The sequence below is a fragment of the Ambystoma mexicanum genome, chromosome 5q (genome assembly GCF_040938575.1).
Source record: "Ambystoma mexicanum isolate Mex_15411 chromosome 5q, UKY_AmexF1_1, whole genome shotgun sequence".
NCBI classification, from domain to species: Eukaryota; Metazoa; Chordata; class Amphibia; order Caudata; family Ambystomatidae; genus Ambystoma; species Ambystoma mexicanum.
Genome location: NC_090933.1, coordinates 528,480,496 through 528,508,158, shown reverse-complemented (window position 1 = coordinate 528,508,158; position 27,663 = coordinate 528,480,496). Strand labels below are relative to the sequence as shown.

Here is a 27,663-nt window from a genome sequence, read left to right as displayed (position 1 = left end):
AAGTACTAGCCTGCGCCCACCCCCTACTACCGCAAAAACCTTTTGCATGCTTTGGCAGAAGTGTGAACAAAATGCCACGAACCACCCCAGATGGGACTCGAACCCACAATCCCTGGCTTAGGAGGCCAGTGCCTTATCCATTAGGCCACTGGGGCCACTCGACAGAGAAGGGGAAAGTTCTTTCTTTTCCTCTTCTCTCACTGGAGTCACGGGTACTGGCCCACTGAAAAGGGCAAGTTGGCTCACGTCCAAAGCTGCAGTGTCCCAGCACACGCGGGCAAAAGGCACCTGCTTGCACTCGGCTGGACACTTCCGCTTTATGGGACACACGATGGAAAGTGGACTCAATTCCCAGACCTAACTCTTACCTGTTTGGTATTCTGACGCTCGATTGTAAAATATGGCCAGCTGGTCAAAATGACAAAGGGCACTCCAGCGCTGGTCCTTTGGCTGCAGGCGGCGTGTCAGCGGCCTAAAACAGCAAGAAATAGCGAGAGAAATAAAGTGAGAAGCAAGCACCTTTTCAATTGGGCTCTCGGGTCTATGGGACTGGCGTGCAGCCTCTTGATCACAAGCGCAGGTCCAGCGTGAAAGGGCGTGGCAGTGGAGTCACTCTGCTATTAATACCTGGTTGGCCAATCCTCGTTGCAATGGATGGCCATCTGCAGCTTTACTTGTAGCTCCACTGAAGGTATTTTGTTTTGGGCAAAGGGGTGAGATTGTGATTTCCTCTGCCGCAGATGAAGAGAAAGGGCTTTATGCACTACAGGTCCCTGGACAGCCAAGCAAGTGTGAGCCGGAGACTGTGCTTCAGCTCTGAAGCAGTGTATCGAGAGCCTTCGAGGAGGAGGGGAATTAGCTCAGATGGTAGAGCGCTCGCTTAGCATGCGAGAGGTAGCGGGATCGATGCCCGCATTCTCCAGCAAGACGCTTTTACTTCATTTTCACTATTTTATTCAAAACTCGCCAATCGTCGCAAATAAAGTCATGTGCTCGCTTCTGTTTTTTTTACTATCATCCTAAAAGTCTTCCGTCCACTTTCTGCTATCCCAAAGAGTCATCCGCGCGAGGGCCGGCAACAGGCGTGATACTGTGCAACAGGCGCATTGCATGGCATTGGTGACATATTCAGGAAATTCCACTTTGATGCCACCCAGGGCTGTTAACCTTTTATTTCATTTCAATACGATGCTTCGAATAATTGGTTCAAAGTGCGCAGCCTTTGCTCTTTTATTTCGTTTTCATCGGAGCAGGTCGGAGCTGGCACAAGAGTGAGCCCTGTCTGCAGGAGCTCTGATTCCAGAAAGCATATTTTCCCTGTCTTTCTTACCACTCATCTGTGTCTCTTCGCTGACATGAGGCGTTGCTACACTCTGCAGTCTCCCGGCATTTAAAGTCTGCTACCAGCAGAGCACGTTCTGGACTTCACAGCGCCCAGCAAAGTACTAGCCTGCGCCCACCCCCTACTACCGCAAAAACCTTTTGCATGCTTTGGCAGAAGTGTGAACAAAATGCCACGAACCACCCCAGATGGGACTCGAACCCACAATCCCTGGCTTAGGAGGCCAGTGCCTTATCCATTAGGCCACTGGGGCCACTCAACAGAGAAGGGGAAAGTTCTTTCTTTTCCTCTTCTCTCACTGGAGTCACGGGTACTGGCCCACTGAAAAGGGCAAGTTGGCTCACGTCCAAAGCTGCAGTGTCCCAGCACACGCGGGCAAAAGGCACCTGCTTGCACTCGGCTGGACACTTCCGCTTTATGGGACACACGATGGAAAGTGGACTCAATTCCCAGACCTAACTCTTACCTGTTTGGTATTCTGACGCTCGATTGTAAAATATGGCCAGCTGGTAAAAATGACAAAGGGCACTCCAGCGCTGGTCCTTTGGCTGCAGGCGGCGTGTCAGCGGCCTAAAACAGCAAGAAATAGCGAGAGAAATAAAGTGAGAAGCAAGCACCTTTTCAATTGGGCTCGCGGGTCTATGGGACTGGCGTGCAGCCTCTTGATCACAAGCGCAGGTCCAGCGTGAAAGGGCGTGGCAGTGGAGTCACTCTGCTATTAATACCTGGTTGGCCAATCCTCGTTGCAATGGATGGCCATCTGCAGCTTTACTTGTAGCTCCACTGAAGGTATTTTGTTTTGGGCAAAGGGGTGAGATTGTGATTTCCTCTGCGGCAGATGAAGAGAAAGGGCTTTATGCACTACAGGTCCCTGGACAGCCAAGCAAGTGTGAGCCGGAGACTGTGCTTCAGCTCTGAAGCAGTGTATCGAGAGCCTTCGAGGAGGAGGGGAATTAGCTCAGATGGTAGAGCGCTCGCTTAGCATGCGAGAGGTAGCGGGATCGATGCCCGCATTCTCCAGCAAGACGCTTTTTCTTCATTTTCACTATTTTATTCAAAACTCGCCAATCGTCGCAAATAAAGTCATGTGCTCGCTTCTGTTTTTTTTACTATCATCCTAAAAGTCTTCCGTCCACTTTCTGCTATCCCAAAGAGTCATCCGCGCGAGGGCCGGCAACAGGCGTGATACTGTGCAACAGGCGCATTGCATGGCATTGGTGACATATTCAGGAAATTCCACTTTGATGCCACCCAGGGCTGTTAACCTTTTATTTCATTTCAATACGATGCTTCGAATAATTGGTTCAAAGTGCGCAGCCTTTGCTCTTTTATTTCGTTTTCATCGGAGCAGGTCGGAGCTGGCAGAAGAGTGAGCCCTGTCTGCAGGAGCTCTGATTCCAGAAAGCATATTTTCCCTGTCTTTCTTACCACTCATCTGTGTCTCTTCGCTGACATGAGGCGTTGCTACACTCTGCAGTCTCCCGGCATTTAAAGTCTGCTACCAGCAGAGCACGTTCTGGACTTCACAGCGCCCAGCAAAGTACTAGCCTGCGCCCACCCCCTACTACCGCAAAAACCTTTTGCATGCTTTGGCAGAAGTCTGAACAAAATGCCACGAACCACCCCAGATGGGGCTCGAACCCACAATCCCTGGCTTAGGAGGCCAGTGCCTTATCCATTAGGCCACTGGGGCCACTCGACAGAGAAGGGGAAAGTTCTTTCTTTTCCTCTTCTCTCACTGGAGTCACAGGTACTGGCCCACTGAAAAGGGCAAGTTGGCTCACGTCCAAAGCTGCAGTGTCCCAGCACACGCGGGCAAAAGGCACCTGCCTGCTCTCGGCTGGACACTTCCGCTTTATGGGACACACGATGGAAAGTGGACTCAATTCCCAGACCTAACTCTTACCTGTTTGGTATTCTGACGCTCGATTGTAAAATATGGCCAGCTGGTAAAAATGACAAAGGGCACTCCAGCGCTGGTCCTTTGGCTGCAGGCGGCGTGTCAGCGGCCTAAAACAGCAAGAAATAGCGAGAGAAATAAAGTGAGAAGCAAGCACCTTTTCAATTGGGCTCTCGGGTCTATGGGACTGGTGTGCAGCCTCTTGATCACAAGCGCAGGTCCAGCGTGAAAGGGCGTGGGAGTGGAGTCACTCTGCTATTAATACCTGGTTGGCCAATCCTCGTTGCAATGGATGGCCATCTGCAGCTTTACTTGTAGCTCCACTGAAGGTATTTTGTTTTGGGCAAAGGGGTGAGATTGTGATTTCCTCTGCGGCAGATGAAGAGAAAGGGCTTTATGCACTACAGGTCCCTGGACAGCCAAGCAAGTGTGAGCCGGAGACTGTGCTTCAGCTCTGAAGCAGTGTATCGAGAGCCTTCGAGGAGGAGGGGAATTAGCTCAGATGGTAGAGCGCTCGCTTAGCATGCGAGAGGTAGCGGGATCGATGCCCGCATTCTCCAGCAAGACGCTTTTACTTCATTTTCACTATTTTATTCAAAACTCGCCAATCGTCGCAAATAAAGTCATGTGCTCGCTTCTGTTTTTTTTACTATCATCCTAAAAGTCTTCCGTCCACTTTCTGCTATCCCAAAGAGTCATCCGCGCGAGGGCCGGCAACAGGCGTGATACTGTGCAACAGGCGCATTGCATGGCATTGGTGACATATTCAGGAAATTCCACTTTGATGCCACCCAGGGCTGTTAACCTTTTATTTCATTTCAATACGATGCTTCGAATAATTGGTTCAAAGTGCGCAGCCTTTGCTCTTTTATTTCGTTTTCATCGGAGCAGGTCGGAGCTGGCAGAAGAGTGAGCCCTGTCTGCAGGAGCTCTGATTCCAGAAAGCATATTTTCCCTGTCTTTCTTACCACTCATCTGTGTCTCTTCACTGACATGAGGGGTTGCTACACTCTGCAGTCTCCCGGCATTTAAAGTCTGCTACCAGCAGAGCACGTTCTGGACTTCACAGCGCCCAGCAAAGTACTAGCCTGCGCCCACCCCCTACTACCGCAAAAACCTTTTGCATGCTTTGGCAGAAGTGTGAACAAAATGCCACGAACCACCCCAGATGGGACTCGAACCCACAATCCCTGGCTTAGGAGGCCAGTGCCTTATCCATTAGGCCACTGGGGCCACTCGACAGAGAAGGGGAAAGTTCTTTCTTTTCCTCTTCTCTCACTGGAGTCACAGGTACTGGCCCACTGAAAAGGGCAAGTTGGCTCACGTCCAAAGCTGCAGTGTCCCAGCACACGCGGGCAAAAGGCACCTGCTTGCACTCGGCTGGACACTTCCGCTTTATGGGACACACGATGGAAAGTGGACTCAATTCCCAGACCTAACTCTTACCTGTTTGGTATTCTGACGCTCGATTGTAAAATATGGCCAGCTGGTAAAAATGACAAAGGGCGCTCCAGCGCTGGTCCTTTGGCTGCAGGCGGCGTGTCAGCGGCCTAAAACAGCAAGAAATAGCGAGAGAAATAAAGTGAGAAGCAAGCACCTTTTCAATTGGGCTCTCGGGTCTATGGGACTGGCGTGCAGCCTCTTGATCACAAGCGCAGGTCCAGCGTGAAAGGGCGTGGCAGTGGAGTCACTCTGCTATTAATACCTGGTTGGCCAATCCTCATTGCAATGGATGGCCATCTGCAGCTTTACTTGTAGCTCCACTGAAGGTATTTTGTTTTGGGCAAAGGGGTGAGATTGTGATTTCCTCTGCCGCAGATGAAGAGAAAGGGCTTTATGCACTACAGGTCCCTGGACAGCCAAGCAAGTGTGAGCCGGAGACTGTGCTTCAGCTCTGAAGCAGTGTATCGAGAGCCTTCGAGGAGGAGGGGAATTAGCTCAGATGGTAGAGCGCTCGCTTAGCATGCGAGAGGTAGCGGGATCGATGCCCGCATTCTCCAGCAAGACGCTTTTACTTCATTTTCACTATTTTATTCAAAACTCGCCAATCGTCGCAAATAAAGTCATGTGCTCGCTTCTGTTTTTTTTACTATCATCCTAAAAGTCTTCCGTCCACTTTCTGCTATCCCAAAGAGTCATCCGCGCGAGGGCCGGCAACAGGCGTGATACTGTGCAACAGGCGCATTGCATGGCATTGGTGACATATTCAGGAAATTCCACTTTGATGCCACCCAGGGCTGTTAACCTTTTATTTCATTTCAATACGATGCTTCGAATAATTGGTTCAAAGTGCGCAGCCTTTGCTCTTTTATTTCGTTTTCATCGGAGCAGGTCGGAGCTGGCAGAAGAGTGAGCCCTGTCTGCAGGAGCTCTGATTCCAGAAAGCATATTTTCCCTGTCTTTCTTACCACTCATCTGTGTCTCTTCGCTGACATGAGGCGTTGCTACACTCTGCAGTCTCCCGGCATTTAAAGTCTGCTACCAGCAGAGCACGTTCTGGACTTCACAGCGCCCAGCAAAGTACTAGCCTGCGCCCACCCCCTACTACCGCAAAAACATTTTGCATGCTTTGGCAGAAGTGTGAACAAAATGCCACGAACCAACCCAGATGGGACTCGAACCCACAATCCCTGGCTTAGGAGGCCAGTGCCTTATCCATTAGGCCACTGGGGCAACTCGACAGAGAAGGGGAAAGTTCTTTCTTTTCCTCTTCTCTCACTGGAGTCACGGGTACTGGCCCACTGAAAAGGGCAAGTTGGCTCACGTCCAAAGCTGCAGTGTCCCAGCACACGCGGGCAAGAGGCACCTGCTTGCACTCGGCTGGACACTTCCGCTTTATGGGACACACGATGGAAAGTGGACTCAATTCCCAGACCTAACTCTTACCTGTTTGGTATTCTGACGCTCGATTGTAAAATATGGCCAGCTGGTAAAAATGACAAAGGGCACTCCAGCGCTGGTCCTTTGGCTGCAGGCGGCGTGTCAGCGGCCTAAAACAGCAAGAAATAGCGAGAGAAATAAAGAGAGAAATAAGCACCTTTTCAATTGGGCTCTCGGGTCTATGGGACTGGCGTGCAGCCTCTTGATCACAAGCGCAGGTCCAGCGTGAAAGGGCGTGGCAGTGGAGTCACTCTGCTATTAATACCTGGTTGGCCAATCCTCGTTGCAATGGATGGCCATCTGCAGCTTTACTTGTAGCTCCACTGAAGGTATTTTGTTTTGGGCAAAGGGGTGAGATTGTGATTTCCTCTGCGGCAGATGAAGAGAAAGGGCTTTATGCACTACAGGTCCCTGGACAGCCAAGCAAGTGTGAGCCGGAGACTGTGCTTCAGCTCTGAAGCAGTGTATCGAGAGCCTTCGAGGAGGAGGGGAATTAGCTCAGATGGTAGAGCGCTCGCTTAGCATGCGAGAGGTAGCGGGATCGATGCCCGCATTCTCCAGCAAGACGCTTTTTCTTCATTTTCACTATTTTATTCAAAACTCGCCAATCGTCGCAAATAAAGTCATGTGCTCGCTTCTGTTTTTTTTACTATCATCCTAAAAGTCTTCCGTCCACTTTCTGCTATCCCAAAGAGTCATCCGCGCGAGGGCCGGCAACAGGCGTGATACTGTGCAACAGGCGCATTGCATGGCATTGGTGACATATTCAGGAAATTCCACTTTGATGCCACCCAGGGCTGTTAACCTTTTATTTCATTTCAATACGATGCTTCGAATAATTGGTTCAAAGTGCGCAGCCTTTGCTCTTTTATTTCGTTTTCATCGGAGCAGGTCGGAGCTGGCAGAAGAGTGAGCCCTGTCTGCAGGAGCTCTGATTCCAGAAAGCATATTTTCCCTGTCTTTCTTACCACTCATCTGTGTCTCTTCGCTGACATGAGGCGTTGCTACACTCTGCAGTCTCCCGGCATTTAAAGTCTGCTACCAGCAGAGCACGTTCTGGACTTCACAGCGCCCAGCAAAGTACTAGCCTGCGCCCACCCCCTACTACCGCAAAAACCTTTTGCATGCTTTGGCAGAAGTCTGAACAAAATGCCACGAACCACCCCAGATGGGACTCGAACCCACAATCCCTGGCTTAGGAGGCCAGTGCCTTATCCATTAGGCCACTGGGGCCACTCGACAGAGAATGGGAAAGTTCTTTCTTTTCCTCTTCTCTCACTGGAGTCACAGGTACTGGCCCACTGAAAAGGGCAAGTTGGCTCACGTCCAAAGCTGCAGTGTCCCAGCACACGCGGGCAAAAGGCACCTGCCTGCTCTCGGCTGGACACTTCCGCTTTATGGGACACACGATGGAAAGTGGACTCAATTCCCAGACCTAACTCTTACCTGTTTGGTATTCTGACGCTCGATTGTAAAATATGGCCAGCTGGTAAAAATGACAAAGGGCACTCCAGCGCTGGTCCTTTGGCTGCAGGCGGCGTGTCAGCGGCCTAAAACAGCAAGAAATAGCGAGAGAAATAAAGTGAGAAGCAAGCACCTTTTCAATTGGGCTCTCGGGTCTATGGGACTGGTGTGCAGCCTCTTGATCACAAGCGCAGGTCCAGCGTGAAAGGGCGTGGGAGTGGAGTCACTCTGCTATTAATACCTGGTTGGCCAATCCTCGTTGCAATGGATGGCCATCTGCAGCTTTACTTGTAGCTCCACTGAAGGTATTTTGTTTTGGGCAAAGGGGTGAGATTGTGATTTCCTCTGCGGCAGATGAAGAGAAAGGGCTTTATGCACTACAGGTCCCTGGACAGCCAAGCAAGTGTGAGCCGGAGACTGTGCTTCAGCTCTGAAGCAGTGTATCGAGAGCCTTCGAGGAGGAGGGGAATTAGCTCAGATGGTAGAGCGCTCGCTTAGCATGCGAGAGGTAGCGGGATCGATGCCCGCATTCTCCAGCAAGACGCTTTTACTTCATTTTCACTATTTTATTCAAAACTCGCCAATCGTCGCAAATAAAGTCATGTGCTCGCTTCTGTTTTTTTTACTATCATCCTAAAAGTCTTCCGTCCACTTTCTGCTATCCCAAAGAGTCATCCGCGCGAGGGCCGGCAACAGGCGTGATACTGTGCAACAGGCGCATTGCATGGCATTGGTGACATATTCAGGAAATTCCACTTTGATGCCACCCAGGGCTGTTAACCTTTTATTTCATTTCAATACGATGCTTCGAATAATTGGTTCAAAGTGCGCAGCCTTTGCTCTTTTATTTCGTTTTCATCGGAGCAGGTCGGAGCTGGCAGAAGAGTGAGCCCTGTCTGCAGGAGCTCTGATTCCAGAAAGCATATTTTCCCTGTCTTTCTTACCACTCATCTGTGTCTCTTCACTGACATGAGGGGTTGCTACACTCTGCAGTCTCCCGGCATTTAAAGTCTGCTACCAGCAGAGCACGTTCTGGACTTCACAGCGCCCAGCAAAGTACTAGCCTGCGCCCACCCCCTACTACCGCAAAAACCTTTTGCATGCTTTGGCAGAAGTGTGAACAAAATGCCACGAACCACCCCAGATGGGACTCGAACCCACAATCCCTGGCTTAGGAGGCCAGTGCCTTATCCATTAGGCCACTGGGGCCACTCGACAGAGAAGGGGAAAGTTCTTTCTTTTCCTCTTCTCTCACTGGAGTCACAGGTACTGGCCCACTGAAAAGGGCAAGTTGGCTCACGTCCAAAGCTGCAGTGTCCCAGCACACGCGGGCAAAAGGCACCTGCTTGCACTCGGCTGGACACTTCCGCTTTATGGGACACACGATGGAAAGTGGACTCAATTCCCAGACCTAACTCTTACCTGTTTGGTATTCTGACGCTCGATTGTAAAATATGGCCAGCTGGTAAAAATGACAAAGGGCGCTCCAGCGCTGGTCCTTTGGCTGCAGGCGGCGTGTCAGCGGCCTAAAACAGCAAGAAATAGCGAGAGAAATAAAGTGAGAAGCAAGCACCTTTTCAATTGGGCTCTCGGGTCTATGGGACTGGCGTGCAGCCTCTTGATCACAAGCGCAGGTCCAGCGTGAAAGGGCGTGGCAGTGGAGTCACTCTGCTATTAATACCTGGTTGGCCAATCCTCATTGCAATGGATGGCCATCTGCAGCTTTACTTGTAGCTCCACTGAAGGTATTTTGTTTTGGGCAAAGGGGTGAGATTGTGATTTCCTCTGCCGCAGATGAAGAGAAAGGGCTTTATGCACTACAGGTCCCTGGACAGCCAAGCAAGTGTGAGCCGGAGACTGTGCTTCAGCTCTGAAGCAGTGTATCGAGAGCCTTCGAGGAGGAGGGGAATTAGCTCAGATGGTAGAGCGCTCGCTTAGCATGCGAGAGGTAGCGGGATCGATGCCCGCATTCTCCAGCAAGACGCTTTTACTTCATTTTCACTATTTTATTCAAAACTCGCCAATCGTCGCAAATAAAGTCATGTGCTCGCTTCTGTTTTTTTTACTATCATCCTAAAAGTCTTCCGTCCACTTTCTGCTATCCCAAAGAGTCATCCGCGCGAGGGCCGGCAACAGGCGTGATACTGTGCAACAGGCGCATTGCATGGCATTGGTGACATATTCAGGAAATTCCACTTTGATGCCACCCAGGGCTGTTAACCTTTTATTTCATTTCAATACGATGCTTCGAATAATTGGTTCAAAGTGCGCAGCCTTTGCTCTTTTATTTCGTTTTCATCGGAGCAGGTCGGAGCTGGCAGAAGAGTGAGCCCTGTCTGCAGGAGCTCTGATTCCAGAAAGCATATTTTCCCTGTCTTTCTTACCACTCATCTGTGTCTCTTCGCTGACATGAGGCGTTGCTACACTCTGCAGTCTCCCGGCATTTAAAGTCTGCTACCAGCAGAGCACGTTCTGGACTTCACAGCGCCCAGCAAAGTACTAGCCTGCGCCCACCCCCTACTACCGCAAAAACATTTTGCATGCTTTGGCAGAAGTGTGAACAAAATGCCACGAACCAACCCAGATGGGACTCGAACCCACAATCCCTGGCTTAGGAGGCCAGTGCCTTATCCATTAGGCCACTGGGGCAACTCGACAGAGAAGGGGAAAGTTCTTTCTTTTCCTCTTCTCTCACTGGAGTCACGGGTACTGGCCCACTGAAAAGGGCAAGTTGGCTCACGTCCAAAGCTGCAGTGTCCCAGCACACGCGGGCAAGAGGCACCTGCTTGCACTCGGCTGGACACTTCCGCTTTATGGGACACACGATGGAAAGTGGACTCAATTCCCAGACCTAACTCTTACCTGTTTGGTATTCTGACGCTCGATTGTAAAATATGGCCAGCTGGTAAAAATGACAAAGGGCACTCCAGCGCTGGTCCTTTGGCTGCAGGCGGCGTGTCAGCGGCCTAAAACAGCAAGAAATAGCGAGAGAAATAAAGAGAGAAATAAGCACCTTTTCAATTGGGCTCTCGGGTCTATGGGACTGGCGTGCAGCCTCTTGATCACAAGCGCAGGTCCAGCGTGAAAGGGCGTGGCAGTGGAGTCACTCTGCTATTAATACCTGGTTGGCCAATCCTCGTTGCAATGGATGGCCATCTGCAGCTTTACTTGTAGCTCCACTGAAGGTATTTTGTTTTGGGCAAAGGGGTGAGATTGTGATTTCCTCTGCGGCAGATGAAGAGAAAGGGCTTTATGCACTACAGGTCCCTGGACAGCCAAGCAAGTGTGAGCCGGAGACTGTGCTTCAGCTCTGAAGCAGTGTATCGAGAGCCTTCGAGGAGGAGGGGAATTAGCTCAGATGGTAGAGCGCTCGCTTAGCATGCGAGAGGTAGCGGGATCGATGCCCGCATTCTCCAGCAAGACGCTTTTTCTTCATTTTCACTATTTTATTCAAAACTCGCCAATCGTCGCAAATAAAGTCATGTGCTCGCTTCTGTTTTTTTTACTATCATCCTAAAAGTCTTCCGTCCACTTTCTGCTATCCCAAAGAGTCATCCGCGCGAGGGCCGGCAACAGGCGTGATACTGTGCAACAGGCGCATTGCATGGCATTGGTGACATATTCAGGAAATTCCACTTTGATGCCACCCAGGGCTGTTAACCTTTTATTTCATTTCAATACGATGCTTCGAATAATTGGTTCAAAGTGCGCAGCCTTTGCTCTTTTATTTCGTTTTCATCGGAGCAGGTCGGAGCTGGCAGAAGAGTGAGCCCTGTCTGCAGGAGCTCTGATTCCAGAAAGCATATTTTCCCTGTCTTTCTTACCACTCATCTGTGTCTCTTCGCTGACATGAGGGGTTGCTACACTCTGCAGTCTCCCGGCATGTAAAGTCTGCTACCAGCAGAGCATGTTCTGGACTTCACAGCGCCCAGCAAAGTACTAGCCTGCGCCCACCCCCTACTACCGCAAAAACCTTTTGCATGCTTTGGCAGAAGTGTGAACAAAATGCCACGAACCACCCCAGATGGGACTCGAACCCACAATTCCTGGCTTAGGAGGCCAGTGCCTTATCCATTAGGCCACTGGGGCCACTCGACAGAGAAGGGGAAAGTTCTTTCTTTTCCTCTTCTCTCACTGGAGTCACAGGTACTGGCCCACTGAAAAGGGCAAGTTGGCTCACGTCCAAAGCTGCAGTGTCCCAGCACACGCGGGCAAAAGGCACCTGCTTGCACTCGGCTGGACACTTCCGCTTTATGGGACACACGATGGAAAGTGGACTCAATTCCCAGACCTAACTCTTACCTGTTTGGTATTCTGACGCTCGATTGTAAAATATGGCCAGCTGGTAAAAATGACAAAGGGCACTCCAGCGCTGGTCCTTTGGCTGCAGGCGGCGTGTCAGCGGCCTAAAACAGCAAGAAATAGCGAGAGAAATAAAGTGAGAAGCAAGCACCTTTTCAATTGGGCTCTCGGGTCTATGGGACTGGCGTGCAGCCTCTTGATCACAAGCGCAGGTCCAGCGTGAAAGGGCGTGGCAGTGGAGTCACTCTGCTATTAATACCTGGTTGGCCAGTCCTCGTTGCAATGGATGGCCATCTGCAGCTTTACTTGTAGCTCCACTGAAGGTATTTTGTTTTGGGCAAAGGGGTGAGATTGTGATTTCCTCTGCGGCAGATGAAGAGAAAGGGCTTTATGCACTACAGGTCCCTGGACAGCCAAGCAAGTGTGAGCCGGAGACTGTGCTTCAGCTCTGAAGCAGTGTATCGAGAGCCTTCGAGGAGGAGGGGAATTAGCTCAGATGGTAGAGCGCTCGCTTAGCATGCGAGAGGTAGCGGGATCGATGCCCGCATTCTCCAGCAAGACGCTTTTACTTCATTTTCACTATTTTATTCAAAACTCGCCAATCGTCGCAAATAAAGTCATGTGCTCGCTTCTGTTTTTTTTACTATCATCCTAAAAGTCTTCCGTCCACTTTCTGCTATCCCAAAGAGTCATCCGCGCGAGGGCCGGCAACAGGCGTGATACTGTGCAACAGGCGCATTGCATGGCATTGGTGACATATTCAGGAAATTCCACTTTGATGCCACCCAGGGCTGTTAACCTTTTATTTCATTTCAATACGATGCTTCGAATAATTGGTTCAAAGTGCGCAGCCTTTGCTCTTTTATTTCGTTTTCATCGGAGCAGGTCGGAGCTGGCAGAAGAGTGAGCCCTGTCTGCAGGAGCTCTGATTCCAGAAAGCATATTTTCCCTGTCTTTCTTACCACTCATCTGTGTCTCTTCACTGACATGAGGGGTTGCTACACTCTGCAGTCTCCCGGCATTTAAAGTCTGCTACCAGCAGAGCACGTTCTGGACTTCACAGCGCCCAGCAAAGTACTAGCCTGCGCCCACCCCCTACTACCGCAAAAACCTTTTGCATGCTTTGGCAGAAGTGTGAACAAAATGCCACGAACCACCCCAGATGGGACTCGAACCCACAATCCCTGGCTTAGGAGGCCAGTGCCTTATCCATTAGGCCACTGGGGCCACTCGACAGAGAAGGGGAAAGTTCTTTCTTTTCCTCTTCTCTCACTGGAGTCACAGGTACTGGCCCACTGAAAAGGGCAAGTTGGCTCACGTCCAAAGCTGCAGTGTCCCAGCACACGCGGGCAAAAGGCACCTGCTTGCACTCGGCTGGACACTTCCGCTTTATGGGACACACGATGGAAAGTGGACTCAATTCCCAGACCTAACTCTTACCTGTTTGGTATTCTGACGCTCGATTGTAAAATATGGCCAGCTGGTAAAAATGACAAAGGGCGCTCCAGCGCTGGTCCTTTGGCTGCAGGCGGCGTGTCAGCGGCCTAAAACAGCAAGAAATAGCGAGAGAAATAAAGTGAGAAGCAAGCACCTTTTCAATTGGGCTCTCGGGTCTATGGGACTGGCGTGCAGCCTCTTGATCACAAGCGCAGGTCCAGCGTGAAAGGGCGTGGCAGTGGAGTCACTCTGCTATTAATACCTGGTTGGCCAATCCTCATTGCAATGGATGGCCATCTGCAGCTTTACTTGTAGCTCCACTGAAGGTATTTTGTTTTGGGCAAAGGGGTGAGATTGTGATTTCCTCTGCCGCAGATGAAGAGAAAGGGCTTTATGCACTACAGGTCCCTGGACAGCCAAGCAAGTGTGAGCCGGAGACTGTGCTTCAGCTCTGAAGCAGTGTATCGAGAGCCTTCGAGGAGGAGGGGAATTAGCTCAGATGGTAGAGCGCTCGCTTAGCATGCGAGAGGTAGAGGGATCGATGCCCGCATTCTCCAGCAAGACGCTTTTACTTCATTTTCACTATTTTATTCAAAACTCGCCAATCGTCGCAAATAAAGTCATGTGCTCGCTTCTGTTTTTTTTACTATCATCCTAAAAGTCTTCCGTCCACTTTCTGCTATCCCAAAGAGTCATCCGCGCGAGGGCCGGCAACAGGCGTGATACTGTGCAACAGGCGCATTGCATGGCATTGGTGACATATTCAGGAAATTCCACTTTGATGCCACCCAGGGCTGTTAACCTTTTATTTCATTTCAATACGATGCTTCGAATAATTGGTTCAAAGTGCGCAGCCTTTGCTCTTTTATTTCGTTTTCATCGGAGCAGGTCGGAGCTGGCAGAAGAGTGAGCCCTGTCTGCAGGAGCTCTGATTCCAGAAAGCATATTTTCCCTGTCTTTCTTACCACTCATCTGTGTCTCTTCGCTGACATGAGGCGTTGCTACACTCTGCAGTCTCCCGGCATTTAAAGTCTGCTACCAGCAGAGCACGTTCTGGACTTCACAGCGCCCAGCAAAGTACTAGCCTGCGCCCACCCCCTACTACCGCAAAAACATTTTGCATGCTTTGGCAGAAGTGTGAACAAAATGCCACGAACCAACCCAGATGGGACTCGAACCCACAATCCCTGGCTTAGGAGGCCAGTGCCTTATCCATTAGGCCACTGGGGCAACTCGACAGAGAAGGGGAAAGTTCTTTCTTTTCCTCTTCTCTCACTGGAGTCACGGGTACTGGCCCACTGAAAAGGGCAAGTTGGCTCACGTCCAAAGCTGCAGTGTCCCAGCACACGCGGGCAAGAGGCACCTGCTTGCACTCGGCTGGACACTTCCGCTTTATGGGACACACGATGGAAAGTGGACTCAATTCCCAGACCTAACTCTTACCTGTTTGGTATTCTGACGCTCGATTGTAAAATATGGCCAGCTGGTAAAAATGACAAAGGGCACTCCAGCGCTGGTCCTTTGGCTGCAGGCGGCGTGTCAGCGGCCTAAAACAGCAAGAAATAGCGAGAGAAATAAAGAGAGAAATAAGCACCTTTTCAATTGGGCTCTCGGGTCTATGGGACTGGCGTGCAGCCTCTTGATCACAAGCGCAGGTCCAGCGTGAAAGGGCGTGGCAGTGGAGTCACTCTGCTATTAATACCTGGTTGGCCAATCCTCGTTGCAATGGATGGCCATCTGCAGCTTTACTTGTAGCTCCACTGAAGGTATTTTGTTTTGGGCAAAGGGGTGAGATTGTGATTTCCTCTGCGGCAGATGAAGAGAAAGGGCTTTATGCACTACAGGTCCCTGGACAGCCAAGCAAGTGTGAGCCGGAGACTGTGCTTCAGCTCTGAAGCAGTGTATCGAGAGCCTTCGAGGAGGAGGGGAATTAGCTCAGATGGTAGAGCGCTCGCTTAGCATGCGAGAGGTAGCGGGATCGATGCCCGCATTCTCCAGCAAGACGCTTTTTCTTCATTTTCACTATTTTATTCAAAACTCGCCAATCGTCGCAAATAAAGTCATGTGCTCGCTTCTGTTTTTTTTACTATCATCCTAAAAGTCTTCCGTCCACTTTCTGCTATCCCAAAGAGTCATCCGCGCGAGGGCCGGCAACAGGCGTGATACTGTGCAACAGGCGCATTGCATGGCATTGGTGACATATTCAGGAAATTCCACTTTGATGCCACCCAGGGCTGTTAACCTTTTATTTCATTTCAATACGATGCTTCGAATAATTGGTTCAAAGTGCGCAGCCTTTGCTCTTTTATTTCGTTTTCATCGGAGCAGGTCGGAGCTGGCAGAAGAGTGAGCCCTGTCTGCAGGAGCTCTGATTCCAGAAAGCATATTTTCCCTGTCTTTCTTACCACTCATCTGTGTCTCTTCGCTGACATGAGGGGTTGCTACACTCTGCAGTCTCCCGGCATGTAAAGTCTGCTACCAGCAGAGCATGTTCTGGACTTCACAGCGCCCAGCAAAGTACTAGCCTGCGCCCACCCCCTACTACCGCAAAAACCTTTTGCATGCTTTGGCAGAAGTGTGAACAAAATGCCACGAACCACCCCAGATGGGACTCGAACCCACAATTCCTGGCTTAGGAGGCCAGTGCCTTATCCATTAGGCCACTGGGGCCACTCGACAGAGAAGGGGAAAGTTCTTTCTTTTCCTCTTCTCTCACTGGAGTCACAGGTACTGGCCCACTGAAAAGGGCAAGTTGGCTCACGTCCAAAGCTGCAGTGTCCCAGCACACGCGGGCAAAAGGCACCTGCTTGCACTCGGCTGGACACTTCCGCTTTATGGGACACACGATGGAAAGTGGACTCAATTCCCAGACCTAACTCTTACCTGTTTGGTATTCTGACGCTCGATTGTAAAATATGGCCAGCTGGTAAAAATGACAAAGGGCACTCCAGCGCTGGTCCTTTGGCTGCAGGCGGCGTGTCAGCGGCCTAAAACAGCAAGAAATAGCGAGAGAAATAAAGTGAGAAGCAAGCACCTTTTCAATTGGGCTCTCGGGTCTATGGGACTGGCGTGCAGCCTCTTGATCACAAGCGCAGGTCCAGCGTGAAAGGGCGTGGCAGTGGAGTCACTCTGCTATTAATACCTGGTTGGCCAGTCCTCGTTGCAATGGATGGCCATCTGCAGCTTTACTTGTAGCTCCACTGAAGGTATTTTGTTTTGGGCAAAGGGGTGAGATTGTGATTTCCCCTGCCGCAGATGAAGAGAAAGGGCTTTATGCACTACAGGTCCCTGGACAGCCAAGCAAGTGTGAGCCGGAGACTGTGCTTCAGCTCTGAAGCAGTGTATCGAGAGCCTTCGAGGAGGAGGGGAATTAGCTCAGATGGTAGAGTGCTCGCTTAGCATGCGAGAGGTAGCGGGATCGATGCCCGCATTCTCCAGCAAGACGCTTTTTCTTCATTTTCACTATTTTATTCAAAACTCGCCAATCGTCGCAAATAAAGTCATGTGCTCGCTTCTGTTTTTTTTACTATCATCCTAAAAGTCTTCCGTCCACTTTCTGCTATCCCAAAGAGTCACCCGCGCGAGGGCCGGCAACAGGCGTGATACTGTGCAACAGGCGCATTGCATGGCATTGGTGACATATTCAGGAAATTCCACTTTGATGCCACCCAGGGCTGTTAACCTTTTATTTCATTTCAATACGATGCTTCGAATAATTGGTTCAAAGTGCGCAGCCTTTGCTCTTTTATTTCGTTTTCATCGGAGCAGGTCGGAGCTGGCAGAAGAGTGAGCCCTGTCTGCAGGAGCTCTGATTCCAGAAAGCATATTTTCCCTGTCTTTCTTACCACTCATCTGTGTCTCTTCGCTGACATGAGGGGTTGCTACACTCTGCAGTCTCCCGCATTTAAAGTCTGCTACCAGCAGAGCACGTTCTGGACTTCACAGCGCCCAGCAAAGTACTAGCCTGCGCCCACCCCCTACTACCGCAAAAACCTTTTGCATGCTTTGGCAGAAGTGTGAACAAAATGCCACGAACCACCCCAGATGGGACTCGAACCCACAATCCCTGGCTTCGGAGGCCAGTGCCTTATCCATTAGGCCACTGGGGCAACTCGACAGAGAAGGGGAAAGTTCTTTCTTTTCCTCTTCTCTCACTGGAGTCACGGGTACTGGCCCACTGAAAAGGGCAAGTTGGCTCACGTCCAAAGCTGCAGTGTCCCAGCACACGCGGGCAAAAGGCACCTGCTTGCACTCGGCTGGACACTTCCGCTTTATGGGACACACGATGGAAAGTGGACTCAATTCCCAGACCTAACTCTTACCTGTTTGGTATTCTGACGCTCGATTGTAAAATATGGCCAGCTGGTAAAAATGACAAAGGGCACTCCAGCGCTGGTCCTTTGGCTGCAGGCGGCGTGTCAGCGGCCTAAAACAGCAAGAAATAGCGAGAGAAATAAAGTGAGAAGCAAGCACCTTTTCAATTGGGCTCTCGGGTCTATGGGACTGGCGTGCAGCCTCTTGATCACAAGCGCAGGTCCAGCGTGAAAGGGCGTGGCAGTGGAGTCACTCTGCTATTAATACCTGGTTGGCCAATCCTCGTTGCAATGGATGGCCATCTGCAGCTTTACTTGTAGCTCCACTGAAGGTATTTTGTTTTGGGCAAAGGGGTGAGATTGTGATTTCCTCTGCCGCAGATGAAGAGAAAGGGCTTTATGCACTACAGGTCCCTGGACAGCCAAGCAAGTGTGAGCCGGAGACTGTGCTTCAGCTCTGAAGCAGTGTATCGAGAGCCTTCGAGGAGGAGGGGAATTAGCTCAGATGGTAGAGCGCTCGCTTAGCATGCGAGAGGTAGCGGGATCGATGCCCGCATTCTCCAGCAAGACGCTTTTACTTCATTTTCACTATTTTATTCAAAACTCGCCAATCGTCGCAAATAAAGTCATGTGCTCGCTTCTGTTTTTTTTACTATCATCCTAAAAGTCTTCCGTCCACTTTCTGCTATCCCAAAGAGTCATCCGCGCGAGGGCCGGCAACAGGCGTGATACTGTGCAACAGGCGCATTGCATGGCATTGGTGACATATTCAGGAAATTCCACTTTGATGCCACCCAGGGCTGTTAACCTTTTATTTCATTTCAATACGATGCTTCGAATAATTGGTTCAAAGTGCGCAGCCTTTGCTCTTTTATTTCGTTTTCATCGGAGCAGGTCGGAGCTGGCACAAGAGTGAGCCCTGTCTGCAGGAGCTCTGATTCCAGAAAGCATATTTTCCCTGTCTTTCTTACCACTCATCTGTGTCTCTTCGCTGACATGAGGCGTTGCTACACTCTGCAGTCTCCCGGCATTTAAAGTCTGCTACCAGCAGAGCACGTTCTGGACTTCACAGCGCCCAGCAAAGTACTAGCCTGCGCCCACCCCCTACTACCGCAAAAACCTTTTGCATGCTTTGGCAGAAGTGTGAACAAAATGCCACGAACCACCCCAGATGGGACTCGAACCCACAATCCCTGGCTTAGGAGGCCAGTGCCTTATCCATTAGGCCACTGGGGCCACTCAACAGAGAAGGGGAAAGTTCTTTCTTTTCCTCTTCTCTCACTGGAGTCACGGGTACTGGCCCACTGAAAAGGGCAAGTTGGCTCACGTCCAAAGCTGCAGTGTCCCAGCACACGCGGGCAAAAGGCACCTGCTTGCACTCGGCTGGACACTTCCGCTTTATGGGACACACGATGGAAAGTGGACTCAATTCCCAGACCTAACTCTTACCTGTTTGGTATTCTGACGCTCGATTGTAAAATATGGCCAGCTGGTCAAAATGACAAAGGGCACTCCAGCGCTGGTCCTTTGGCTGCAGGCGGCGTGTCAGCGGCCTAAAACAGCAAGAAATAGCGAGAGAAATAAAGTGAGAAGCAAGCACCTTTTCAATTGGGCTCGCGGGTCTATGGGACTGGCGTGCAGCCTCTTGATCACAAGCGCAGGTCCAGCGTGAAAGGGCGTGGCAGTGGAGTCACTCTGCTATTAATACCTGGTTGGCCAATCCTCGTTGCAATGGATGGCCATCTGCAGCTTTACTTGTAGCTCCACTGAAGGTATTTTGTTTTGGGCAAAGGGGTGAGATTGTGATTTCCTCTGCCGCAGATGAAGAGAAAGGGCTTTATGCACTACAGGTCCCTGGACAGCCAAGCAAGTGTGAGCCGGAGACTGTGCTTCAGCTCTGAAGCAGTGTATCGAGAGCCTTCGAGGAGGAGGGGAATTAGCTCAGATGGTAGAGCGCTCGCTTAGCATGCGAGAGGTAGCGGGATCGATGCCCGCATTCTCCAGCAAGACGCTTTTTCTTCATTTTCACTATTTTATTCAAAACTCGCCAATCGTCGCAAATAAAGTCATGTGCTCGCTTCTGTTTTTTTTACTATCATCCTAAAAGTCTTCCGTCCACTTTCTGCTATCCCAAAGAGTCATCCGCGCGAGGGCCGGCAACAGGCGTGATACTGTGCAACAGGCGCATTGCATGGCATTGGTGACATATTCAGGAAATTCCACTTTGATGCCACCCAGGGCTGTTAACCTTTTATTTCATTTCAATACGATGCTTCGAATAATTGGTTCAAAGTGCGCAGCCTTTGCTCTTTTATTTCGTTTTCATCGGAGCAGGTCGGAGCTGGCAGAAGAGTGAGCCCTGTCTGCAGGAGCTCTGATTCCAGAAAGCATATTTTCCCTGTCTTTCTTACCACTCATCTGTGTCTCTTCGCTGACATGAGGCGTTGCTACACTCTGCAGTCTCCCGGCATTTAAAGTCTGCTACCAGCAGAGCACGTTCTGGACTTCACAGCGCCCAGCAAAGTACTAGCCTGCGCCCACCCCCTACTACCGCAAAAACCTTTTGCATGCTTTGGCAGAAGTCTGAACAAAATGCCACGAACCACCCCAGATGGGACTCGAACCCACAATCCCTGGCTTAGGAGGCCAGTGCCTTATCCATTAGGCCACTGGGGCCACTCGACAGAGAAGGGGAAAGTTCTTTCTTTTCCTCTTCTCTCACTGGAGTCACAGGTACTGGCCCACTGAAAAGGGCAAGTTGGCTCACGTCCAAAGCTGCAGTGTCCCAGCACACGCGGGCAAAAGGCACCTGCCTGCTCTCGGCTGGACACTTCCGCTTTATGGGACACACGATGGAAAGTGGACTCAATTCCCAGACCTAACTCTTACCTGTTTGGTATTCTGACGCTCGATTGTAAAATATGGCCAGCTGGTAAAAATGACAAAGGGCACTCCAGCGCTGGTCCTTTGGCTGCAGGCGGCGTGTCAGCGGCCTAAAACAGCAAGAAATAGCGAGAGAAATAAAGTGAGAAGCAAGCACCTTTTCAATTGGGCTCTCGGGTCTATGGGACTGGTGTGCAGCCTCTTGATCACAAGCGCAGGTCCAGCGTGAAAGGGCGTGGGAGTGGAGTCACTCTGCTATTAATACCTGGTTGGCCAATCCTCGTTGCAATGGATGGCCATCTGCAGCTTTACTTGTAGCTCCACTGAAGGTATTTTGTTTTGGGCAAAGGGGTGAGATTGTGATTTCCTCTGCGGCAGATGAAGAGAAAGGGCTTTATGCACTACAGGTCCCTGGACAGCCAATCAAGTGTGAGCCGGAGACTGTGCTTCAGCTCTGAAGCAGTGTATCGAGAGCCTTCGAGGAGGAGGGGAATTAGCTCAGATGGTAGAGCGCTCGCTTAGCATGCGAGAGGTAGCGGGATCGATGCCCGCATTCTCCAGCAAGACGCTTTTACTTCATTTTCACTATTTTATTCAAAACTCGCCAATCGTCGCAAATAAAGTCATGTGCTCGCTTCTGTTTTTTTTACTATCATCCTAAAAGTCTTCCGTCCACTTTCTGCTATCCCAAAGAGTCATCCGCGCGAGGGCCGGCAACAGGCGTGATACTGTGCAACAGGCGCATTGCATGGCATTGGTGACATATTCAGGAAATTCCACTTTGATGCCACCCAGGGCTGTTAACCTTTTATTTCATTTCAATACGATGCTTCGAATAATTGGTTCAAAGTGCGCAGCCTTTGCTCTTTTATTTCGTTTTCATCGGAGCAGGTCGGAGCTGGCAGAAGAGTGAGCCCTGTCTGCAGGAGCTCTGATTCCAGAAAGCATATTTTCCCTGTCTTTCTTACCACTCATCTGTGTCTCTTCACTGACATGAGGGGTTGCTACACTCTGCAGTCTCCCGGCATTTAAAGTCTGCTACCAGCAGAGCACGTTCTGGACTTCACAGCGCCCAGCAAAGTACTAGCCTGCGCCCACCCCCTACTACCGCAAAAACCTTTTGCATGCTTTGGCAGAAGTGTGAACAAAATGCCACGAACCACCCCAGATGGGACTCGAACCCACAATCCCTGGCTTAGGAGGCCAGTGCCTTATCCATTAGGCCACTGGGGCCACTCGACAGAGAAGGGGAAAGTTCTTTCTTTTCCTCTTCTCTCACTGGAGTCACAGGTACTGGCCCACTGAAAAGGGCAAGTTGGCTCACGTCCAAAGCTGCAGTGTCCCAGCACACGCGGGCAAAAGGCACCTGCTTGCACTCGGCTGGACACTTCCGCTTTATGGGACACACGATGGAAAGTGGACTCAATTCCCAGACCTAACTCTTACCTGTTTGGTATTCTGACGCTCGATTGTAAAATATGGCCAGCTGGTAAAAATGACAAAGGGCGCTCCAGCGCTGGTCCTTTGGCTGCAGGCGGCGTGTCAGCGGCCTAAAACAGCAAGAAATAGCGAGAGAAATAAAGTGAGAAGCAAGCACCTTTTCAATTGGGCTCTCGGGTCTATGGGACTGGCGTGCAGCCTCTTGATCACAAGCGCAGGTCCAGCGTGAAAGGGCGTGGCAGTGGAGTCACTCTGCTATTAATACCTGGTTGGCCAATCCTCATTGCAATGGATGGCCATCTGCAGCTTTACTTGTAGCTCCACTGAAGGTATTTTGTTTTGGGCAAAGGGGTGAGATTGTGATTTCCTCTGCCGCAGATGAAGAGAAAGGGCTTTATGCACTACAGGTCCCTGGACAGCCAAGCAAGTGTGAGCCGGAGACTGTGCTTCAGCTCTGAAGCAGTGTATCGAGAGCCTTCGAGGAGGAGGGGAATTAGCTCAGATGGTAGAGCGCTCGCTTAGCATGCGAGAGGTAGCGGGATCGATGCCCGCATTCTCCAGCAAGACGCTTTTACTTCATTTTCACTATTTTATTCAAAACTCGCCAATCGTCGCAAATAAAGTCATGTGCTCGCTTCTGTTTTTTTTACTATCATCCTAAAAGTCTTCCGTCCACTTTCTGCTATCCCAAAGAGTCATCCGCGCGAGGGCCGGCAACAGGCGTGATACTGTGCAACAGGCGCATTGCATGGCATTGGTGACATATTCAGGAAATTCCACTTTGATGCCACCCAGGGCTGTTAACCTTTTATTTCATTTCAATACGATGCTTCGAATAATTGGTTCAAAGTGCGCAGCCTTTGCTCTTTTATTTCGTTTTCATCGGAGCAGGTCGGAGCTGGCAGAAGAGTGAGCCCTGTCTGCAGGAGCTCTGATTCCAGAAAGCATATTTTCCCTGTCTTTCTTACCACTCATCTGTGTCTCTTCGCTGACATGAGGCGTTGCTACACTCTGCAGTCTCCCGGCATTTAAAGTCTGCTACCAGCAGAGCACGTTCTGGACTTCACAGCGCCCAGCAAAGTACTAGCCTGCGCCCACCCCCTACTACCGCAAAAACATTTTGCATGCTTTGGCAGAAGTGTGAACAAAATGCCACGAACCAACCCAGATGGGACTCGAACCCACAATCCCTGGCTTAGGAGGCCAGTGCCTTATCCATTAGGCCACTGGGGCAACTCGACAGAGAAGGGGAAAGTTCTTTCTTTTCCTCTTCTCTCACTGGAGTCACGGGTACTGGCCCACTGAAAAGGGCAAGTTGGCTCACGTCCAAAGCTGCAGTGTCCCAGCACACGCGGGCAAGAGGCACCTGCTTGCACTCGGCTGGACACTTCCGCTTTATGGGACACACGATGGAAAGTGGACTCAATTCCCAGACCTAACTCTTACCTGTTTGGTATTCTGACGCTCGATTGTAAAATATGGCCAGCTGGTAAAAATGACAAAGGGCACTCCAGCGCTGGTCCTTTGGCTGCAGGCGGCGTGTCAGCGGCCTAAAACAGCAAGAAATAGCGAGAGAAATAAAGAGAGAAATAAGCACCTTTTCAATTGGGCTCTCGGGTCTATGGGACTGGCGTGCAGCCTCTTGATCACAAGCGCAGGTCCAGCGTGAAAGGGCGTGGCAGTGGAGTCACTCTGCTATTAATACCTGGTTGGCCAATCCTCGTTGCAATGGATGGCCATCTGCAGCTTTACTTGTAGCTCCACTGAAGGTATTTTGTTTTGGGCAAAGGGGTGAGATTGTGATTTCCTCTGCGGCAGATGAAGAGAAAGGGCTTTATGCACTACAGGTCCCTGGACAGCCAAGCAAGTGTGAGCCGGAGACTGTGCTTCAGCTCTGAAGCAGTGTATCGAGAGCCTTCGAGGAGGAGGGGAATTAGCTCAGATGGTAGAGCGCTCGCTTAGCATGCGAGAGGTAGCGGGATCGATGCCCGCATTCTCCAGCAAGACGCTTTTTCTTCATTTTCACTATTTTATTCAAAACTCGCCAATCGTCGCAAATAAAGTCATGTGCTCGCTTCTGTTTTTTTTACTATCATCCTAAAAGTCTTCCGTCCACTTTCTGCTATCCCAAAGAGTCATCCGCGCGAGGGCCGGCAACAGGCGTGATACTGTGCAACAGGCGCATTGCATGGCATTGGTGACATATTCAGGAAATTCCACTTTGATGCCACCCAGGGCTGTTAACCTTTTATTTCATTTCAATACGATGCTTCGAATAATTGGTTCAAAGTGCGCAGCCTTTGCTCTTTTATTTCGTTTTCATCGGAGCAGGTCGGAGCTGGCAGAAGAGTGAGCCCTGTCTGCAGGAGCTCTGATTCCAGAAAGCATATTTTCCCTGTCTTTCTTACCACTCATCTGTGTCTCTTCGCTGACATGAGGCGTTGCTACACTCTGCAGTCTCCCGGCATTTAAAGTCTGCTACCAGCAGAGCACGTTCTGGACTTCACAGCGCCCAGCAAAGTACTAGCCTGCGCCCACCCCCTACTACCGCAAAAACATTTTGCATGCTTTGGCAGAAGTGTGAACAAAATGCCACGAACCAACCCAGATGGGACTCGAACCCACAATCCCTGGCTTAGAAGGCCAGTGCCTTATCCATTAGGCCACTGGGGCAACTCGACAGAGAAGTGGAAAGTTCTTTCTTTTCCTCTTCTCTCACTGGAGTCACGGGTACTGGCCCACTGAAAAGGGCAAGTTGGCTCACGTCCAAAGCTGCAGTGTCCCAGCACACGCGGGCAAGAGGCACCTGCTTGCACTCGGCTGGACACTTCCGCTTTATGGGACACACGATGGAAAGTGGACTCAATTCCCAGACCTAACTCTTACCTGTTTGGTATTCTGACGCTCGATTGTAAAATATGGCCAGCTGGTAAAAATGACAAAGGGCACTCCAGCGCTGGTCCTTTGGCTGCAGGCGGCGTGTCAGCGGCCTAAAACAGCAAGAAATAGCGAGAGAAATAAAGAGAGAAATAAGCACCTTTTCAATTGGGCTCTCGGGTCTATGGGACTGGCGTGCAGCCTCTTGATCACAAGCGCAGGTCCAGCGTGAAAGGGCGTGGCAGTGGAGTCACTCTGCTATTAATACCTGGTTGGCCAATCCTCGTTGCAATGGATGGCCATCTGCAGCTTTACTTGTAGCTCCACTGAAGGTATTTTGTTTTGGGCAAAGGGGTGAGATTGTGATTTCCTCTGCGGCAGATGAAGAGAAAGGGCTTTATGCACTACAGGTCCCTGGACAGCCAAGCAAGTGTGAGCCGGAGACTGTGCTTCAGCTCTGAAGCAGTGTATCGAGAGCCTTCGAGGAGGAGGGGAATTAGCTCAGATGGTAGAGCGCTCGCTTAGCATGCGAGAGGTAGCGGGATCGATGCCCGCATTCTCCAGCAAGACGCTTTTTCTTCATTTTCACTATTTTATTCAAAACTCGCCAATCGTCGCAAATAAAGTCATGTGCTCGCTTCTGTTTTTTTTACTATCATCCTAAAAGTCTTCCGTCCACTTTCTGCTATCCCAAAGAGTCATCCGCGCGAGGGCCGGCAACAGGCGTGATACTGTGCAACAGGCGCATTGCATGGCATTGGTGACATATTCAGGAAATTCCACTTTGATGCCACCCAGGGCTGTTAACCTTTTATTTCATTTCAATACGATGCTTCGAATAATTGGTTCAAAGTGCGCAGCCTTTGCTCTTTTATTTCGTTTTCATCGGAGCAGGTCGGAGCTGGCAGAAGAGTGAGCCCTGTCTGCAGGAGCTCTGATTCCAGAAAGCATATTTTCCCTGTCTTTCTTACCACTCATCTGTGTCTCTTCACTGACATGAGGGGTTGCTACACTCTGCAGTCTCCCGGCATTTAAAGTCTGCTACCAGCAGAGCACGTTCTGGACTTCACAGCGCCCAGCAAAGTACTAGCCTGCGCCCACCCCCTACTACCGCAAAAACCTTTTGCATGCTTTGGCAGAAGTGTGAACAAAATGCCACGAACCACCCCAGATGGGACTCGAACCCACAATCCCTGGCTTAGGAGGCCAGTGCCTTATCCATTAGGCCACTGGGGCCACTCGACAGAGAAGGGGAAAGTTCTTTCTTTTCCTCTTCTCTCACTGGAGTCACAGGTACTGGCCCACTGAAAAGGGCAAGTTGGCTCACGTCCAAAGCTGCAGTGTCCCAGCACACGCGGGCAAAAGGCACCTGCTTGCACTCGGCTGGACACTTCCGCTTTATGGGACACACGATGGAAAGTGGACTCAATTCCCAGACCTAACTCTTACCTGTTTGGTATTCTGACGCTCGATTGTAAAATATGGCCAGCTGGTAAAAATGACAAAGGGCGCTCCAGCGCTGGTCCTTTGGCTGCAGGCGGCGTGTCAGCGGCCTAAAACAGCAAGAAATAGCGAGAGAAATAAAGTGAGAAGCAAGCACCTTTTCAATTGGGCTCTCGGGTCTATGGGACTGGCGTGCAGCCTCTTGATCACAAGCGCAGGTCCAGCGTGAAAGGGCGTGGCAGTGGAGTCACTCTGCTATTAATACCTGGTTGGCCAATCCTCATTGCAATGGATGGCCATCTGCAGCTTTACTTGTAGCTCCACTGAAGGTATTTTGTTTTGGGCAAAGGGGTGAGATTGTGATTTCCTCTGCCGCAGATGAAGAGAAAGGGCTTTATGCACTACAGGTCCCTGGACAGCCAAGCAAGTGTGAGCCGGAGACTGTGCTTCAGCTCTGAAGCAGTGTATCGAGAGCCTTCGAGGAGGAGGGGAATTAGCTCAGATGGTAGAGCGCTCGCTTAGCATGCGAGAGGTAGCGGGATCGATGCCCGCATTCTCCAGCAAGACGCTTTTACTTCATTTTCACTATTTTATTCAAAACTCGCCAATCGTCGCAAATAAAGTCATGTGCTCGCTTCTGTTTTTTTTACTATCATCCTAAAAGTCTTCCGTCCACTTTCTGCTATCCCAAAGAGTCATCCGCGCGAGGGCCGGCAACAGGCGTGATACTGTGCAACAGGCGCATTGCATGGCATTGGTGACATATTCAGGAAATTCCACTTTGATGCCACCCAGGGCTGTTAACCTTTTATTTCATTTCAATACGATGCTTCGAATAATTGGTTCAAAGTGCGCAGCCTTTGCTCTTTTATTTCGTTTTCATCGGAGCAGGTCGGAGCTGGCAGAAGAGTGAGCCCTGTCTGCAGGAGCTCTGATTCCAGAAAGCATATTTTCCCTGTCTTTCTTACCACTCATCTGTGTCTCTTCGCTGACATGAGGCGTTGCTACACTCTGCAGTCTCCCGGCATTTAAAGTCTGCTACCAGCAGAGCACGTTCTGGACTTCACAGCGCCCAGCAAAGTACTAGCCTGCGCCCACCCCCTACTACCGCAAAAACATTTTGCATGCTTTGGCAGAAGTGTGAACAAAATGCCACGAACCAACCCAGATGGGACTCGAACCCACAATCCCTGGCTTAGGAGGCCAGTGCCTTATCCATTAGGCCACTGGGGCAACTCGACAGAGAAGGGGAAAGTTCTTTCTTTTCCTCTTCTCTCACTGGAGTCACGGGTACTGGCCCACTGAAAAGGGCAAGTTGGCTCACGTCCAAAGCTGCAGTGTCCCAGCACACGCGGGCAAGAGGCACCTGCTTGCACTCGGCT

The 27,663-nt window shown here is 50.6% G+C and overlaps 38 non-coding genes across 38 annotated transcripts; 19 read left to right on the top strand and 19 right to left on the bottom strand.

Annotated features, from left to right (window-relative positions):
- Nucleotides 1–82: 82 nt before the first annotated feature.
- On the bottom strand, nt 83–155 carry TRNAR-CCU (transfer RNA arginine (anticodon CCU)). Its single transcript has one exon. It is a non-coding gene; the product is annotated as a tRNA-Arg (tRNA).
- A 694-nt stretch (nt 156–849) lies between these two features.
- Nucleotides 850–922, top strand: TRNAA-AGC (transfer RNA alanine (anticodon AGC)). Its single transcript has one exon. It is a non-coding gene; the product is annotated as a tRNA-Ala (tRNA).
- Nucleotides 923–1,522: 600 nt separating this feature from the next.
- Nucleotides 1,523–1,595, bottom strand: TRNAR-CCU (transfer RNA arginine (anticodon CCU)). The gene has a single exon. It is a non-coding gene; the product is annotated as a tRNA-Arg (tRNA).
- Nucleotides 1,596–2,289: 694 nt separating this feature from the next.
- TRNAA-AGC (transfer RNA alanine (anticodon AGC)) lies at nt 2,290–2,362 on the top strand. The gene has a single exon. It is a non-coding gene; the product is annotated as a tRNA-Ala (tRNA).
- A 600-nt stretch (nt 2,363–2,962) lies between these two features.
- Nucleotides 2,963–3,035, bottom strand: TRNAR-CCU (transfer RNA arginine (anticodon CCU)). Its single transcript has one exon. It is a non-coding gene; the product is annotated as a tRNA-Arg (tRNA).
- Nucleotides 3,036–3,729: 694 nt separating this feature from the next.
- Nucleotides 3,730–3,802, top strand: TRNAA-AGC (transfer RNA alanine (anticodon AGC)). The gene has a single exon. It is a non-coding gene; the product is annotated as a tRNA-Ala (tRNA).
- Nucleotides 3,803–4,402: 600 nt separating this feature from the next.
- TRNAR-CCU (transfer RNA arginine (anticodon CCU)) lies at nt 4,403–4,475 on the bottom strand. The gene has a single exon. It is a non-coding gene; the product is annotated as a tRNA-Arg (tRNA).
- Nucleotides 4,476–5,169: 694 nt separating this feature from the next.
- TRNAA-AGC (transfer RNA alanine (anticodon AGC)) lies at nt 5,170–5,242 on the top strand. The gene has a single exon. It is a non-coding gene; the product is annotated as a tRNA-Ala (tRNA).
- Nucleotides 5,243–5,832: 590 nt separating this feature from the next.
- TRNAR-CCU (transfer RNA arginine (anticodon CCU)) lies at nt 5,833–5,915 on the bottom strand. The gene has a single exon. It is a non-coding gene; the product is annotated as a tRNA-Arg (tRNA).
- Nucleotides 5,916–6,609: 694 nt separating this feature from the next.
- TRNAA-AGC (transfer RNA alanine (anticodon AGC)) lies at nt 6,610–6,682 on the top strand. The gene has a single exon. It is a non-coding gene; the product is annotated as a tRNA-Ala (tRNA).
- Nucleotides 6,683–7,282: 600 nt separating this feature from the next.
- TRNAR-CCU (transfer RNA arginine (anticodon CCU)) lies at nt 7,283–7,355 on the bottom strand. Its single transcript has one exon. It is a non-coding gene; the product is annotated as a tRNA-Arg (tRNA).
- Nucleotides 7,356–8,049: 694 nt separating this feature from the next.
- TRNAA-AGC (transfer RNA alanine (anticodon AGC)) lies at nt 8,050–8,122 on the top strand. The gene has a single exon. It is a non-coding gene; the product is annotated as a tRNA-Ala (tRNA).
- Nucleotides 8,123–8,722: 600 nt separating this feature from the next.
- TRNAR-CCU (transfer RNA arginine (anticodon CCU)) lies at nt 8,723–8,795 on the bottom strand. Its single transcript has one exon. It is a non-coding gene; the product is annotated as a tRNA-Arg (tRNA).
- A 694-nt stretch (nt 8,796–9,489) lies between these two features.
- On the top strand, nt 9,490–9,562 carry TRNAA-AGC (transfer RNA alanine (anticodon AGC)). Its single transcript has one exon. It is a non-coding gene; the product is annotated as a tRNA-Ala (tRNA).
- Nucleotides 9,563–10,152: 590 nt separating this feature from the next.
- Nucleotides 10,153–10,235, bottom strand: TRNAR-CCU (transfer RNA arginine (anticodon CCU)). Its single transcript has one exon. It is a non-coding gene; the product is annotated as a tRNA-Arg (tRNA).
- Nucleotides 10,236–10,929: 694 nt separating this feature from the next.
- On the top strand, nt 10,930–11,002 carry TRNAA-AGC (transfer RNA alanine (anticodon AGC)). The gene has a single exon. It is a non-coding gene; the product is annotated as a tRNA-Ala (tRNA).
- A 600-nt stretch (nt 11,003–11,602) lies between these two features.
- On the bottom strand, nt 11,603–11,675 carry TRNAR-CCU (transfer RNA arginine (anticodon CCU)). The gene has a single exon. It is a non-coding gene; the product is annotated as a tRNA-Arg (tRNA).
- A 694-nt stretch (nt 11,676–12,369) lies between these two features.
- TRNAA-AGC (transfer RNA alanine (anticodon AGC)) lies at nt 12,370–12,442 on the top strand. The gene has a single exon. It is a non-coding gene; the product is annotated as a tRNA-Ala (tRNA).
- Nucleotides 12,443–13,042: 600 nt separating this feature from the next.
- TRNAR-CCU (transfer RNA arginine (anticodon CCU)) lies at nt 13,043–13,115 on the bottom strand. The gene has a single exon. It is a non-coding gene; the product is annotated as a tRNA-Arg (tRNA).
- Nucleotides 13,116–13,809: 694 nt separating this feature from the next.
- TRNAA-AGC (transfer RNA alanine (anticodon AGC)) lies at nt 13,810–13,882 on the top strand. Its single transcript has one exon. It is a non-coding gene; the product is annotated as a tRNA-Ala (tRNA).
- Nucleotides 13,883–14,472: 590 nt separating this feature from the next.
- Nucleotides 14,473–14,555, bottom strand: TRNAR-CCU (transfer RNA arginine (anticodon CCU)). The gene has a single exon. It is a non-coding gene; the product is annotated as a tRNA-Arg (tRNA).
- Nucleotides 14,556–15,249: 694 nt separating this feature from the next.
- Nucleotides 15,250–15,322, top strand: TRNAA-AGC (transfer RNA alanine (anticodon AGC)). The gene has a single exon. It is a non-coding gene; the product is annotated as a tRNA-Ala (tRNA).
- A 600-nt stretch (nt 15,323–15,922) lies between these two features.
- Nucleotides 15,923–15,995, bottom strand: TRNAR-CCU (transfer RNA arginine (anticodon CCU)). Its single transcript has one exon. It is a non-coding gene; the product is annotated as a tRNA-Arg (tRNA).
- A 694-nt stretch (nt 15,996–16,689) lies between these two features.
- TRNAA-AGC (transfer RNA alanine (anticodon AGC)) lies at nt 16,690–16,762 on the top strand. Its single transcript has one exon. It is a non-coding gene; the product is annotated as a tRNA-Ala (tRNA).
- A 599-nt stretch (nt 16,763–17,361) lies between these two features.
- Nucleotides 17,362–17,434, bottom strand: TRNAR-CCG (transfer RNA arginine (anticodon CCG)). Its single transcript has one exon. It is a non-coding gene; the product is annotated as a tRNA-Arg (tRNA).
- Nucleotides 17,435–18,128: 694 nt separating this feature from the next.
- On the top strand, nt 18,129–18,201 carry TRNAA-AGC (transfer RNA alanine (anticodon AGC)). Its single transcript has one exon. It is a non-coding gene; the product is annotated as a tRNA-Ala (tRNA).
- Nucleotides 18,202–18,801: 600 nt separating this feature from the next.
- Nucleotides 18,802–18,874, bottom strand: TRNAR-CCU (transfer RNA arginine (anticodon CCU)). The gene has a single exon. It is a non-coding gene; the product is annotated as a tRNA-Arg (tRNA).
- A 694-nt stretch (nt 18,875–19,568) lies between these two features.
- TRNAA-AGC (transfer RNA alanine (anticodon AGC)) lies at nt 19,569–19,641 on the top strand. Its single transcript has one exon. It is a non-coding gene; the product is annotated as a tRNA-Ala (tRNA).
- A 600-nt stretch (nt 19,642–20,241) lies between these two features.
- On the bottom strand, nt 20,242–20,314 carry TRNAR-CCU (transfer RNA arginine (anticodon CCU)). The gene has a single exon. It is a non-coding gene; the product is annotated as a tRNA-Arg (tRNA).
- Nucleotides 20,315–21,008: 694 nt separating this feature from the next.
- Nucleotides 21,009–21,081, top strand: TRNAA-AGC (transfer RNA alanine (anticodon AGC)). The gene has a single exon. It is a non-coding gene; the product is annotated as a tRNA-Ala (tRNA).
- A 600-nt stretch (nt 21,082–21,681) lies between these two features.
- TRNAR-CCU (transfer RNA arginine (anticodon CCU)) lies at nt 21,682–21,754 on the bottom strand. Its single transcript has one exon. It is a non-coding gene; the product is annotated as a tRNA-Arg (tRNA).
- A 694-nt stretch (nt 21,755–22,448) lies between these two features.
- Nucleotides 22,449–22,521, top strand: TRNAA-AGC (transfer RNA alanine (anticodon AGC)). Its single transcript has one exon. It is a non-coding gene; the product is annotated as a tRNA-Ala (tRNA).
- Nucleotides 22,522–23,111: 590 nt separating this feature from the next.
- Nucleotides 23,112–23,194, bottom strand: TRNAR-CCU (transfer RNA arginine (anticodon CCU)). The gene has a single exon. It is a non-coding gene; the product is annotated as a tRNA-Arg (tRNA).
- A 694-nt stretch (nt 23,195–23,888) lies between these two features.
- On the top strand, nt 23,889–23,961 carry TRNAA-AGC (transfer RNA alanine (anticodon AGC)). Its single transcript has one exon. It is a non-coding gene; the product is annotated as a tRNA-Ala (tRNA).
- Nucleotides 23,962–25,328: 1,367 nt separating this feature from the next.
- Nucleotides 25,329–25,401, top strand: TRNAA-AGC (transfer RNA alanine (anticodon AGC)). The gene has a single exon. It is a non-coding gene; the product is annotated as a tRNA-Ala (tRNA).
- Nucleotides 25,402–26,001: 600 nt separating this feature from the next.
- Nucleotides 26,002–26,074, bottom strand: TRNAR-CCU (transfer RNA arginine (anticodon CCU)). Its single transcript has one exon. It is a non-coding gene; the product is annotated as a tRNA-Arg (tRNA).
- Nucleotides 26,075–26,768: 694 nt separating this feature from the next.
- On the top strand, nt 26,769–26,841 carry TRNAA-AGC (transfer RNA alanine (anticodon AGC)). The gene has a single exon. It is a non-coding gene; the product is annotated as a tRNA-Ala (tRNA).
- A 590-nt stretch (nt 26,842–27,431) lies between these two features.
- Nucleotides 27,432–27,514, bottom strand: TRNAR-CCU (transfer RNA arginine (anticodon CCU)). The gene has a single exon. It is a non-coding gene; the product is annotated as a tRNA-Arg (tRNA).
- Between the last annotated feature and the right edge of the window lie 149 nt (nt 27,515–27,663).